Source organism: Lissotriton helveticus, chromosome 2_2 (assembly GCF_964261635.1).
Source record: "Lissotriton helveticus chromosome 2_2, aLisHel1.1, whole genome shotgun sequence".
Lineage (NCBI taxonomy): Eukaryota > Metazoa > Chordata > Amphibia > Caudata > Salamandridae > Lissotriton > Lissotriton helveticus.
In genome coordinates, this window is record NC_136060.1 from 124,872,634 (window position 1) to 124,888,643 (window position 16,010).

The window sequence follows — 16,010 nt, forward strand, 5'->3', positions numbered from 1 at the left end:
TCACCATTACCCAGTCCCCTGGATTGAGGTCATCACACTGCTTCTGTTGGTACACAAAGGCAGCTTCTCCAACTTGGTGAGAGACAGAATGTACCTTGTCAGCGAGGCCCTTGCAGTAGTCCAATATAAGATCATCTGTGATATTGACTAATGCATTAGTGGGAACAGCTGGCAGCTACATCATACATTCCATGATCACTTTTTGAGGCAACAATCCTGTCTTCCTATCTGGAGTACTTCTCAAATTCATCAACACAAGAGGCATTGCATCTGGCCACTACAAAGACATAGAAGCTCACACTTACACCAATCTGAATTTCAATCTAACATTGATCTGTCCGACCAACCAGGAAGCCTCCGGTTGGTAACTGCAGTGAAGCTTCTGCTCAGCCTGTTGTGCTATAAATAATATTTTTAGGACCTCATTGTTAAAATGAGTTCCACAGTCTGACTCCAGAGAAGCCGGTAATCCAAATCTTGCTATTAGCTCCCTTTTCAACAATTTCGCAACAGAGAGACTATTGTTTCTACAAGTAGGATAAGCTTCAATCCATTTTGAGAAAAGTCGTGCAATGACCAAAGTATATCTGAAACTATTGCATAGGGACATTTTCTATAAAGTCCATTGCATCTGGCTGAAAACACCTGCAGGTTTACCAAAGTGGCTCATAACAATCTGTGTTCTTCCTGGGTTTTGTTGCTGGCATATTATGTAGCGATGACATAGTGTCTCTGCAGTTGCTCTAAATCTGGGATTGTTCCACACCTGTTGAAAAAGGTGCATCATTGCATCTTTCCCAACATGTGCAGGACCATGGTAGTGCCTTGCCATTGGTGGCAATAATCTGTCAGGCAACACCGGTCTGCATCAGTTTAAACATCTTCATCTCTCTTGGTACAGCCTGCACCCAACCCTGCCGTTCTGCTTCTGTCACCTCATCCTGTAGTTTCCTAACCTCCTCCCATGTGTTTAAGGCTGCCAACTTCAGGATACAGTTTCTGACGTCAGATTTGTTTTTCAAGATCTCCTCATTAAATGTGTGCACATTCCGGCCACAATATATTGCCATCTCATCTGCATAACGGTTGTCAACTGTGACATAGTCAGCACCTCGTCACTGAGCATCACACTTCACAACTGTATTTGGGCAGGCAATTGTAGGGACTGCAAAAGGTTCCTCATGCATTCCCCACTTCTAATGTGCAAACTAGAAGGTGCCATGAAAACACGCTGTGACCACAATTGCCCGAAGTCATGTACGACTCCAAAACCATACTATCAGTGTAAATTGTAACTCGAAGCTGTTCTAAAACAGTACATGCTCGTGTCAGAGCTATAAGCTCTCCAACTTGTGCAGCAAACACTCCTTGCAACCATGACGCCACCACAACACCTCCAACGGTACACACAGCATATGCAGTTTTCAGATTTCCTTCATTGTCTATCAAACAAGAACCATCAACAAACAACACATGATCAGATTCAGGCAGTGGTTCATCAGAGATATCAGGACGGGGCTTGGCACAAAACTGAGACACATCCAAGCAATCATGTTCCGCCTCATCCACCACGCTCTCACTTCCAGGCAGCGGCATAAAAGTTACCTGGTTAACCACTGTATATCTCTTCAGAGTAACATTGTCTTCACCCAACAAGACTTCCTCATACTTTTGTCAGATGACTATTGATCACATGCTGTGTTTGCGTATGAGTCAACAGTATCTCCACTGAATGGGGCACAAATATTGTCAGTGGATGACCCATGACAATACTTTTACACTGCTCAAGACTCACGCAGGTAGAAGCAACCACTTTCAGACATCCAGGCAAAGCAGCCACAACAGAATCAAGGGTCGCTGGGAAGTAGTCAATAGGCTTACTGTTACTTCCACGCAGATGTGTCAACGCTGAGAGAGTGCATCCTTCTTTCTCACTGCAGAATAACACCAAACACTTATTGTAATCAGGCATTCCCAAAGCTGGTGCCCTGCAAAGGCATTCTCGCAGCTCTTTGAAGGCAGTCATGCAATTGTCTTCCCAGGGTACCGGATCTGACACATCTTTGTGTGTCAACCTCTGTAGAGGCTTTGTGGTCAAAGAGACATTTTTAATCCACTGTCTGCAATAGCCCTCCATTCCTAAGTGCATGCAAACTTACTTTTGGGTAACTGGAGGATTAATGTTAAGAATTGATGAGATTCTTTCCTGACACTTTCCCCGCTCCTTTCACAATTTGATGTTCTCAGTACAGAAACTTTATGTCCATTCTCTGCCAGATGATTTAGGAAGGCAATAATATTGACTCTGCAAGCTTCTCTTGTAGTAGACACCACCAGTAGGTCGTCCATCTACTGTACTAACACTTAATGATTCTGTATTTTCAGAGATTCTATTCACCTTGTGCAAATGCTGCACAATGAGATACTTGCCATTCAGCTTCTGCTAGGAATAAAGGTAGAGTTACACGGACCTTCCGTTATATCCTGCAGAATCCCTTGCTCACCAATTGAGTCAATCACAAGAGTTATTCCAGCAATGGTTTCTGGAGACAAATTGTGTTGTGGGATTCTTGGGAATTCTAGATTTGATTTGATCATGATTCGGAAGGGATTTACACCTTTGATTAGTCTGATATTTTTACCTGTAAAGTCCCAGACTTCTGGTCGAACAGTGTCTCTCAGCAGTGGCGGCTGCCACTAACAAAGGGTGGTGTGTGGGTGGGGAGAGCATGGGGGAGAGCAAGAGTGGGGGGATGGGTTAATAATAATAATAAAAAACACTTACCTGACGTTACGTCACTCCTGCAGTCCTCCTGGGTCCCAGCAGCTCCTGGAATATACTCCCAGCCAAGCGAGTAGGAAAGACGCTCCACTTAGGTCATGGAGTCTGTGGGGTTTCTCCAGCCCGACTGCTGAATGCAGCTGGGCTGGAGAAACCTAAGTGCACTTGTGTGTTTTGGTCAGCCAGAGGCGGCTGGCCAAACACACATGAGCACTTAGGGAGTGCACAAGCACTCCTCCTCCTACCTCTGCACAAGCTATCTCAGACCCAGCAAAGGAAAAATAAAATTATGCTAGAGCATCGTTTTATTTTTTGTTTGGTGGCAGTGGGGCGACGCTCCTCCGCCATTGCGGAGGAGCCGTCACTGTTGCTCAGGTTATAGGGCAAATCCTCACATGCAAGGAGAGGATACATCCCACATTTGATTTTTGCCTGGCAAGTTTGAAAACAACATCCTCATCGTTCATATAGAATTCAATTTCTCTAGGTGTGCAAAAGATTGAACAGTTTACAAAGTAAATCACGTTCAAGTAGTTTAACTGGACTTGTGTCACACATTACAAATTGGTGACAATCCTCAAAGGGTCCTAGCTTAACAGTCACTGTCATGCAAACGGGTCGTTGTCACTGTCTTCTAATTCAATCAAATGTTTTGTGCAACATTTTGATTTTGGTAAGAAGTTTGATTCATGTTGTATCTTTGTACCTGAATATTCTGTTGTGGCATAGTAGCTTGTGGCATTTGCATTTGCTGTGTTTGATTAGAATTCTGCATTCTCTGTCCCTGCATCTGCTGAGTCTGTCCCATGTAATTCCCTTGTGACCATCATGGGGGAGTAGCCACGCTTTACAAACCCTGATAAATGGATTGATTTATTCCCTTCAGACTGTCCGTAATCCACATTCTGCATCTGATTTCCCATATTATTTAAAACAGATTTACACACATGCGTGACATGGATTTATCTTTTTCAAAAGCATTACCTCAATCCCAGATCTAGAATCTACAGGATTACCACGACCTCAACCTTGCGACTGGAAATTTGCTATTGAACACCATTAACACACTGCATCATCGGAACCTGATTATAACCTCTCTGTATCTGTCCCGTGTTCTCAAAACCCATCTGATTCTGTCCTTTCTGAATCACCTTTATCTGTGTAATCATCAATTTCTCCTTGAGTTTCTTGTGCCTCAGGTCAATAGCCTCTTCACAATATTTTTCAAAACGCAATATTTTGTCCACAGATTTACTTTGCCAACAAAGTATCTGCAGTCAAATCCTTTCAGAAATATCAGGTCTCAAACTCATGACAAATTTATAAACGAATTGCCCCACATCTCTCTCCGCAAAAGTGTCTGATCCGCTGTACTGTTTAAAAATCTGTACTAATCTCTCATGAAATCATGTACTGACTCTTTCAGCTCTTGGGTCATCCTGTCAATTTACATCAATCAATTTATTAGGGGAAGCTTCAGTCTTCAAGTGAGATATCACTTGACCTACTTGAACCTCAGAACGAACAATAGGTTCTCAGAAAGGAATCCCTTCCACCTGCTGCAAATTATGGCAGTAGTGCACATCATTTCTGACTGCTTGATTCAGTACAATTTCATATCAATTTAAAGTTAAAGCATCTATTCTGCTGTGGTCCCTCCAGCCAGTCAGGTTGTGAAGGAAGACAACACTGCAGATCAGCTGTTTCTAATGTTTGCAGCTAGACCCTAGGTGCACACCATGGCACTCTATGCCTTCATCTAGCTAGATTTAAAACAACAACTGTATAAAATAGAATCAAACTTGTAGAAATCCCACAAACACGGATTTCCTTCACAGTTAAGCTACACATTAAATTACCTTAGCAAGGTGAGAGATGATATACAAATTTTAAAAATATGTTTTTTTACAATCTTTACTGCTCAGCCTTCACACTGCAGGATGTTACCAAGTAAGTACCACATGAGACCCTGTTTTTTACTTTACGTTGTGGTACTTTACCAGGCAGGTAAGCATTTTTTAAAATGACATAAGTATTATGACATACAATTTTTTTAATTTACATTTTTGAATTTTTTTTTATCCACAGCATAAAAAAAAAAAGAACATCACTAAGTACAGACACATCGGGTAACAGAAGATATGAACAATTAAATATACATGACTATACCAACATCACATATTCATATGATCAGAGATCGCCCCCCAACATAAATACCGAATTTGCATTTCCTGGGTCCTTTAACTGAATACAAACTAAACTCCAAATTAAATATGCTTTAAATCCGGGCACGCCACATTTCAAAAGATGGTGCTTCAGGCTGCCGCCATGAAGAAGCTATGCATACGAGTGCTACAGCCGTGGCCATAAAAAGCAAATACTGATACTTAAACATGGGGCTCCCTTGCTCCAAATCTTCACCAATCCCGAGTAGCATCATACAGGCTGAGATTTTAATGCCCACCATGTTAACCTCTATCAAGACCTTCTCAATGTGATCTATATATGGAGCCAGTTTAGCACAAAAATAAAATATATGGAGACTATCGTCATTATCGACACCACACAAAAAACATTTACCGTCGGTCCTACCCTCTCATTTTAACATCATCGCTGGGGTGAGGTAAAGATTGAACATGGTTTTATAGTGTTGAGCCTTAAGATTCGCGGATAAAAAACTTCACACGCAATGGCGATCGCCTTCTCCAGGGAGACAGTCTGCTCTCCCAACCAATTAGCCCACTTAAGATTATGTTTCTCCAGATCATCAGTCCTAGAAGTTACAAGAATTTTGTATAGAACCCCTATTTTTTCCTGACGCTTAATAGCCTCTATAACTTTATGCGGTGTCAACACAATGGTCTGCTTACCCAAGAAATCCCGACTCTGTAAAATCTTTAAAAACTGATTCTTTGGTAAATTATATTTAGTCGCTAGGTCTGAGAAGGAAGAGTATAGCCCCCTGCCTCATAGAAGTCACCAATTTGTTTACTTCTCAAGCTAGCTGCTACGTGGTCCAAGAAAATCGACGGACGTATCCCAGCAGCATTGGTAGGTGTGTAAAAAGTTAACCCCTCCATCTGAATTTTTTTACGAATAGTTTCCATACCTTAAAAACAGCCCCTAAGATTTTAAAGCACGTTCTTTTGTAGTAACTACCATGTCACTTTTTAAACAAACAGTTCTTGACCTCTGCTCCTAGTACCATCTGATATATCGAGGGGGCCTCTGCCAAGTTGCTCAGCTCTTCTCCTGTCAATAGTATCCACATATTAGATGAAAGACAGGCGTAGTAGGAAAATGTAAAATTGGGGACCGACCACTCACCCCTCTCTCTTGGGAGAGTCATAAATCGTGAAGCTCTACGTGGTTTTCCTGAAGCCCAGAGAAATTTAGCACACAATGCCTGTAAGTATTGTAATCGACCACAAGATACTTCCAGAGGGACTGATCTAAAAAAGTACAAAACCCTGGGGAGTATGTTCATTTTGAGGATGCTAGCTCTACCAACCAACGAGAGATGAAAACAATCCCATCTCTCTGGAGGTTGTTTTACACTACCGATAATAGCCCCCCAATTGATCTCGACCAGGTCTTTTCAAACATGCCCGGATCTTAATCCCTAGATACGTAGCTTCCCTAACCACTCTAGAGTCATTAGCCATAATGTTATTTGTTCACAGGATATGAGTTTTCGATATATTCATCTTATAGCCAGAGATAGTCCCAAACTCATATGGCAGGCGTTCCACCTCAGGCATAGCCATGACAGGGTCCGATGTAACGATGGCTATGTCATCAGCATATGCGAGGACAGAGTTGTGAACTCCCTTAACACTAAATAGTTTAATCAAGGTTCTCTTTTCCAGCATTTTACAAAGGGATTAATATATAGGGCAAACAACAAAGGGGAGCAAGGACACCCCTGTCGAGTACCTCTAGATATTTCTATAGGCTCCGACACAAGCCTCATTGAGCAAACCCTGGCTACAGGGGATTTATATAGTACCTGTAAAGCTTGAATAAACCCCTGACCAACCCCATTTGTTGTAATATTCCCCAAAGGAAGTCCCAGGCAACGCAATTGAATGCCTTTTCGGTGTCGAGTAGAATCAGGCCCAGATCCCTTGCCGCCACTTGAGAAATATCAAATAAAGTCACGACTCTACTAATATGACACACAGCCCCTCTGCTGGGAATAAAACCATGTTGTTATAGGGAGACCAGAGAATAGATGACCTTAGCCAATCGATTCGCCAGACTCTTAGCATACATTTTTCAGTCGCAGTTGACAAGCGAGATCAGATGGTACAAACCTGGCAACTCTGATGGCTTTTCTTTCTTCCTGAATATGAGAATGCTGGCTTCATCCCAAGATTGTGACACCCCCCGTTTGTGCTGCTTGAAAGGTAGCCAACATGTCAGTTTTAATATCCTGAAAAAAGGCCCTATAAACTTCAGCGGGAAGCTTGTCTGGCCCGCTGCCTTACCGATCGTCATTGTATTAATAGTCATCTCTAACTCCTCCATTGTGATAGGGCTGTCCAATATCTCTACCTCCTCCTGATCTACCTACTCCAAAACATGTTGTAGCCAAAAAATACTCATCTGATCCCCCCGCATCTGTTCCGTATAAAAATCTGTGTAAAACTTATGAAAAATACGAAGGATCTCTTGGGGATCATGGACCGTATGTCCTGACGCATTTTTTAAACTGGCTATTCTATGGGAGGCCTCCTTCTAACGTAACCTTTGAGCTAGAGAACGACCAATCACCTCCCCATTCTCATGACATTCCTTTTTATAAACTAGATATTTAAGGGTATTTTCCTTATTCCCCCAAAAATTAATATTAGCCCGACATCTAGCCGTGTTGGTTTGCAAATCAGAAATGTTGTTATGGACCTATATCCCCTAAGAAAGCCTTTCTTCCGCTGTTTTGAGCTTAGTATACAATTCTTGTAGTCCAAATGTTGCTTTCTTTTGCTGATACAATCCATAGCTCAGGACCTCCCCTCTAAAGCAAGCTTTTAAAGTATGCCACAGAACCCCCACCTAATTGGAATGCTGATTATTTTGAAAAAAAACCTTAATCCACATCTTCATATAACCCTTAAAAGCATTGTCGAGCAAAAGCTTCCTATCAAAAGAAAAAACTCTTGGGGTTCTGACTAAATCCAATGAGGGAATCTCCAAGACTACTTGTGCTCCAGTGAGTAATGCAGGAGATATAAAAAAAAGAATTGAGGCATACTAGCTTCTTATGGGGGTGGGAATAAAACATGACGTCAGCCGCGGGCCCCAAGAGAAAATCCCAAGCATCCACCAGACCATGATGCATCAATAGGTGATACAGGCCTAGATGTAGGTAATTTCATTTTACCACTTCTTAAATACCGAATTTTATGGATTCGGTATTTAAGAAGTGGTAAAATAGAGGGGGGGGATGTAGGTATTACAGAATCGGTAAATACCGAATCGTTAAGATTCGGTATTTACCGATTCTGTAAATTCCGATTCGGTAATGCCCATTGATTCCTATGGGCATTGAAGCCCATAGGAATCAATGGGCATTACCGAATCGGTATTTACCGATTCGGTAAATACCGATTCCAGCAAGGGTGCAGGGGGTGTCACTTTGACACCCTGTAGCACCCCAAATACAGGCATGTGTGCCATGTGGCACACAGACATGCCCTAAGGGCATGTTTGTCTGTCACATGGCATAGGTGTGCATGCACACATGTGCATGCACACCTGGATTCAGTATTTTACCACCCAATTGGATTGGGTGGTAAAATACCGAATCTGAAAGGCCTTTGGGACTCAGAAGAGTCCCACCTACATCTAGAAGTTACCGAATCGGTAAAAATACCGATTCGGTAAATTTACCGATACAGTAAATTTACCGATTTGGTAAAATTGGCCCCCTACATCCCAATAACCCATTTACTGGTCGGTAACGGCCGAAATCGGCCGTTACTGGCCGGTAAATGGCCACCTACATTGGCCCACAATGCCTTAAACACCCTGGATTTCCTGCCTTTATACCCTTGTGTACCAAGCTGAAGTTCCTTATTGGTCAAACTAATGTTAAAATCCCCACATAATACCAGAGGAGAAGGCCAAAGTGCAAGTTCTAAATTAAATTTTTCCAGGACCATAGCCTCATCAAAATGGGAACCGTAGACAGTACACAGTGTAAACTTTCCATCCCCTAAACTACATTCAACGATTGCCCACCGTCCCAATTTGTCCACTAACATCCGCTCCAATGTCTGCATAGCCGGTTTAGCTAGGACCACCAATTGCCCGCGTCATTGAAGCTTGTTGTGAAGCGGCCAGTAATACAAAAACCAAATCTGAAAGCATTTTCCGTTTCCCCCAGGGTACATGTGTTTCTTGGATACAAACTAGATCAGGCTGAATCATGCAAAGTTCTGCAGCGACTCTCTGTCTCTTATTATAATTGCTAGGACCACATACATTTAGACAGCAGATTCAAAGTACCGTTCTAACCATTAGAGAAAAAGAGAGCAAGCCCTTACTCGTGCACATAAGGAAAAAACATTAAATCAGTAAAAATCTTAAGTTTTGCGATACTGTGGATTATTTTTCCAGTTTTGCCCCAACCAAACCCCCTAGTCCTCCCCCACCCACCCCTGCATACCACCATTCTCCCCCGCCCCACCCTGCACCACCTACCCCAACCCTTCAAAGAGACTTCAGGACCCATGGTCCTTGCGATGACAAGCTCCCGTCCCCCGAGTGCTCACCCGGCAAAAAAAAACTATCCCATCTGGCGAGTACCAACAGTAAAACAATAAACTAGCCCTCTGTACATTACATCTGTACTCAAATTCAATTTATACTTATAAGCAAAAGTCCCACATGGATTACGAAACGAAAAATAATTAAGGAAGATGATAGTCCATCTCAAGTCCAAAAGCAAAATAGATTGGCTTTATCCCTACCAATAAATACATCAGAAAAACCCTGAAGCAGAGAAACCCACTTTTACAAAGAATTTAAATACTCTTTTGCCAGAACCTTCGAAGTAAAGAGTCAAGTGTGATCTTTATGAACGACCTTCAGCTTGGCTGGGTTTAATAAAAACACTTGCGCCCCTTTGGCCTGGAATGAAGGGACAAGCTGTCGTAACTGCTAGCGCTTTTGAACAGTAAAATGAGAGAAATCAGGTCTTACAAAAAACTCAAAATCTTTCCCAACCCTCTTTTTATCTGATCTAACCAGCTGATATACATCTTCTCTATCCAAAAAGCTATTAAAAGAAATAAAAAATGCTCTAGGTCTGTCTAGAGTTTGACCAGCTCCGGGGTGAAAAACAAATGGAAAGCGATGCGCTCTTTCTATTTCTCTCTGCCAATCCCACTTAGTCAACTCAGTGAAGGCCTCTTTGAACAAGTCAATAATAAACTTGTGAGAATTTTGTCCTTCCCAGCCCTCAGGAATCTGCAAGACTCTAAGATTATTCAGGCGGGAGCGATTTTCCAAGTCGGCTATTTTCCATTGTGTATCATCTTTCATGGATCGCAGAGATTCAGTCAGGGCTTTCTGTGCTACCAGTTCATCTTCAAGACATGAAATGCGAGCTTCCGCTTCATTAAATCTGGATGTAAACTCAATACAGGTTGTAGGTATGCGTATTTCTGTATATTCTGTAACTTCCGACAGTAATTCTGCACTCTCTGACTCTCTACCTGTGTCTCCTCTCTATGAGACATAATGGATTGGTAGATCAGGGCTAGTGAAATATCTTCAGATGGTATGGGTATGCTTTCTTTATCAAAGCCATCACTGTGCTCCTTATCAGTGACAATGTCCCCTGAGTGAAAATAGTCCCACTGTAGAGTCGTACCCCCATTAGCATTGTCCACGTAGCCGCCATCAGGCCGTTTATTACCAGCTCTATTATCTGTTTTTTTATCAACTGTACAGGGGCTGGCATCCGATAAATCACCTGTATCCTCTGGATGTGCGCTACTGTGGTCACTACCACTGTCAACCTGAGCCTTAAATATCGACTCTAAATCATCATTTGATGAATTTAAATGATCTCAACCCATCCTGTTGTGGCACAGGGTATGGACTACAAATGAATGTGTTATGAACCGGGCTCTATTACAGGACACCCTCAACCTGGATCACGTGGAGAGATCACAATGGCTGGGATATGTTAAGTGTTTTCTGACTGAGATTGGGTGCTATTCTTATTATTCGGATCCATCTACAATGGATAGCATCACAAGGAGCTCATTGAAAGCCCTCTGCTTGGCCCACCTTGAAGATAAGAGGAGGAGAGCTGAATCCCTGAAACACTCTGTACAGTCACACCTCCTGATTTTATGTGAGTCTAAGTCTGTACAACCATACCTTTCCCTGCCTATGACAAACTATGATCGTTTCCTTTTAACCCGTTTTAGATTTTGTATATTTTTTAGATTGGTGTCTTTTCCTAGAATGAATTCATGGATACGTACTCTGCCCCTCTGCCCGTGTGATGACACCTCACAACAATCGGATATTCATATCCTTTTCTTTTGCAGACTCTATAGTGCCTTACGTAGAGAAATCATAGTCCTTTTTTTAAAGAAATGAATTTTACTAGATGTCGCCCAGCATTTTTAGAGTTTCAGAGAATGGATACGGTTTTATCTGTATCTGTGGTTTTAAAATTCCTAAAAAGTGTTTTTAAATCACGGAAACATATGGTAACAGAAATGTGTTAATTGTTTATTTCTTTTTCCGTTAAGACTGTCTTTTTGGTCCTCCTGCTGAACTTATTTTAAGAGCTGTAATCATTGTAAATCTGTTCTTCATGTTTGTTACTTTTATGGTTACTTGTTTTTAACCGAATAAAGTTCTTTGAATCTGAATCTGAATCTGAATGATCTCATAAAGAGTAAAAGTCATCCCCAGGCTCTATATCCTTCAGTTGAGATTTGGAGCTTAAGATATCTTCCTTCGACCCTAAATCGCGCTGCCCTTGGATAATAACTATTGGCGGCTTTAAAATGTAGCTTGGCTATGGGGAATCGATATTAGAGGTGTTCTCGGAGGTGGAGGGACAGTGTGGAATGTCCTTATGACCTGCGTATCCTGTATACTGCCTGGTCCCAAAATGCCCTCAGTAACATGCACAGATAGAGATGAGAGTCCATCATTAACATCATTAACACTGGCATTTCCATTTCCATTAAGGACTGTGTCTTTATCAACCCCCGTTGTTTTTCTGACTTGCCTTTCCCTTTATCTTTACCAGCAGTAAACAGCGCAGGGATAGTTCGCTTACCCGCATTTTCCACTGCCTTTTGTCCCTTACTGGCAAAATCGACTTTCATGTTTTTACAGCGGTGGTGGCCAGAGTCTTGAGCCCCCTGCTCCAGTTCCATCCCCAGTAGAATCCGTGTGAGGGTGAGCCCTCCCTCTCGCAGTCTTGGGGGGCATCGTTCCCACCAAGGGATCCTCCCCTCTCAGGCTTCCGTAGCGTCTCGGGGTCACGCAGCGAACACAGCACGGGATCCACGAAGCCCTCCAGTAGCTCGAGTGCAGGCAGTGCAGCCTTGCCGATATCACCACCTCCGCAATACTCACCATGCCGTGCAAACCAGTATTCAGGCAAAAACCATCAGGATATAGCCTCGTGAGAAGCTGTATTCCACTTCCATTACTGTAGCCAAAACTGCATTTCAGTAACTTGCGGGTGTGAGCTTCCAGGAACAGCCAGCTCACACGTCCGAGCTTGCGGACATCATCTTGCCTCCATGTATGCATTAAACAACTGCTATGGGTTAAATAATGGGTACGGGTACTGGAGAGTAGAGGTTAAGGAAGGTACGGTGTTAGGGTGTAGGGGCAGGTAGAGATAGAGGTAGAGGTAAAGGGAGGAAAGGGGTTGTAGAGCTCAGGGGCAGGTAGGGGTAAAGAGAGCTAAGAGTTGTTTAGGATTCTGGGGCAGGAAGAGGTAAACGGAGATAGGGTTTTAGGGTTCAAGGTTGCCTAGAGGTGAAGGGAGGTAAGAGATTTGTAGGGTTCAGGAGTGGGTAGAGGCAAAGAGGGGTAAGAGCTTTTAGGTTCAGGGGTGGGTAGCGGTAAAGGGCATAAGGGTTTTTTAGAGTTCAGTGGAGGTTAGCGATTAAGGGAGTTTTGAGGTTTAGTGGTATTAAACAGGGCTGTTTGGGGAATCACCCAGCCCCCCCCCCCCAAAAAAAACCAAATAAAAAATGTTGTTGGAGCTCACATCCCAAATCTATAAATATATATCACTAGAGCACATATATATGTATATATATATATATATATATTCCGCACACCCCTTCCCAAGGAAGGATTGAGTACGCACTCACAAGGTTATACTTTTCCCAGATTCTTAGTTTATTTTCACGATTTCCAGCATCACAGCACAGAAAACCGACGCGTTTCGCTGCACACACGCAGCTTGCTCACGGTTAATCATTAGATATTTACGAGCCCCTCCTATTTCTACAGGGGAACCGCCAAACCAATTCATACTCAATACCTCACTTCCTGTATCATGAGTCGGAAGTGACCTGGGAGTTGTAGTCTTTTACTCACTTAAAGACTACAAATTTTTGTTAATATCATCATCGATACGTTTAAATTGTTTAGTTAAACAATACGAATATTTCTATCATTCATGTCAATATTTACAAGACCAATTTCAAAGACATATATTCTCTTATGTTAATTCATCCTATAGTGGATTATTTACGTAGTGTTCTTAAATTCATCAGTAAACGTTTATGCCCTCCAGTGGGCTTAAAATCATGAATGTTCTCGATTTGCTTGAAAAACTGTCCAATTCATAATCCCAATATTTTTTGTTTGAGCTGTACTTCGCTCTATTTCATTATTAATTGGAAATACTTAACATGCCCTCCGGTGGGCGTTAAACGTATATTTCAATACGTTACTGATGCATTTAAGAACACTACGTAAATAATCCACTATAGGATGAATTAACATAAGAGAATATATGTCTTTGAAATTGGTCTTGTAAATATTCACATGAATGATAGAAATATTCGTATTGTTTAACTAAACAATTTAAACGTATCGATGATGATATTAACAAAATTTGTAGTCTTTAAGTGAGTAAAAGACTACAACTCCCAGGTCACTTCCGACTCATGATACAGGAAGTGAGGTATTGAGTATGAATTGGTTTGGCGGTTCCCCTGTAGAAATAGGAGGGGCTCGTAAATATCTAATGATTAACCGTGAGCAAGCTGCGTGTGTGCAGCGAAACGCGTCGGTTTTCTGTGCTGTGATGCTGGAAATCGTGAAAATAAACTAAGAATCTGGGAAAAGTATAACCTTGTGAGTTCGTACTCAATCCTTCCTTGGGAAGGGGTGTGCGGAATAATTGAAGGCTGGGCTCGGCTGAGAAGTACCGCACCGAAGACAGAAGCGCCAGGGGTCTTGCGAATTTTGGAGCCATTCCGGAATATAATTATATGCAGACCCGGTGAACGCCAACATTGTGGAATTTTTGTGAAAACGTGATAGTGTCCCGTGGAAAGACAGACACGAACCGGCGGACCAACATCGGAGGGTGAAGGTAAGCACGGCGAGTGTTAGTTGGAACATGGGGGCACATTAAAACGTGACACAATTGAATCGTGAATGTTGGTTACTTTGCAAGCTGAGGGTGTGTTCGTTCGTACCTCTCAAATACCGCAAGATAGATTGAAGCGTCAATCAGCGGAATCAATAAACAAAACGGTACCGAAATAGATAACCACTTGCTTGCACAAAGGTTGTTTCCCTAATCGTATGGAATTCCTTGGGGAAAGGACAGGAATTTGAAACCAACTAGTAATTATCCAGCTAACAGCGTATGAGACACAGTTAAAACATGGATAAAAGAGATGCCAAAAGAACTGAATTACTGGACTCTGCTTTTTTTTTAACAAAAAATACCAACAACTAACAAGGATAAAAACAAACCAGACAATTTCAAAACAGATGCAAGGAGTAAACTCAAATTATGGGAAAGATTAAGCAAGAAAGAAATCAACAAATGGTGGGAATTAATTACTCTAAAGAAATATCTTGAAGTACGAAGAGTTCCCCGGGGAATAAGACTATCATTAATGCCCAGCCAACAGGATGTAACGGATGAATTATTACAGGAATGGGGAGAGCACATCTTGGAATCTTCTCTTGGCCTAATCGCAATCTTAGTAAAACATCTAGAAGTAGCATTGGTCAAAATCAAGGAAGAATTGGCTAAATTAGAAAAAGAATTAACAACTATAGAAATGAACCCAGAAATGACCAAATTAAGGGAGGATTTAAAAAAATATGTGGATAAACATGAAGAGATTGTGAGGAATCGCAAACAATCCAAATTTCAACGTGATGCTGATGATTATACATATGGGAGAATCTTCACATATGCCAGGAAGTTTGATATTTTCAAAAACCAGAGTGGGAAAGGCTTGGGTAATCAAAGTGCAACAAGCGGAACATTAATGACATCGACAGGCACATCGGAGGATGATTCAGAGAGTGGATACCAGACAACGAAGGATTTTTTAGGCGACATGAGACTGGTCCTAAAACAGAGATTTTGGGAACAAAATCAGCCACAAACAACAAGAGGAAGGGGAAGAGGCCGCAAATGGGTACCAAGATCAGGTGTAGCCCCAAGAAACCAACAAGAAGAAGTCAAAGGAGGAAGTGGCCCCCAAAACATAGGAACGGAAACAAGATCGATGCGCAAGAAAAATCAGAAATAAATTGGTCTGATATGACGGACAATGATGAACAATTGGAAGTTATAAATTTATCAAATAGAAATATCAATGAAAATGAAACATCTCTCTTGAAAAAAGGTATTAACTTCTGTCCGTCAGAATCGATGAACATGGCACAAACTCGGATTGATTTGTATAAATATATAAGGAAGATAAAACTGGCAAAAATATTTTAAGAAAATGAACAAATGGCAAACTTCACAAAATTAAAAAAGAAAAAACGAATGGATGACATACAAGAAGAGCGAGGATTAACAACTGGAGATTTACCAGCATTGGCTACACTAGTAAATCTGGATATAATGAATGAGGAGGATACAATTCCTTAATCAGGAGTATGCCCACAGAAAGGTGCAGGACTGAGTGGCATGAAAAGACCATCGAAATTTTATCCACAATTACCACAAGGTAATAAAATCGATATT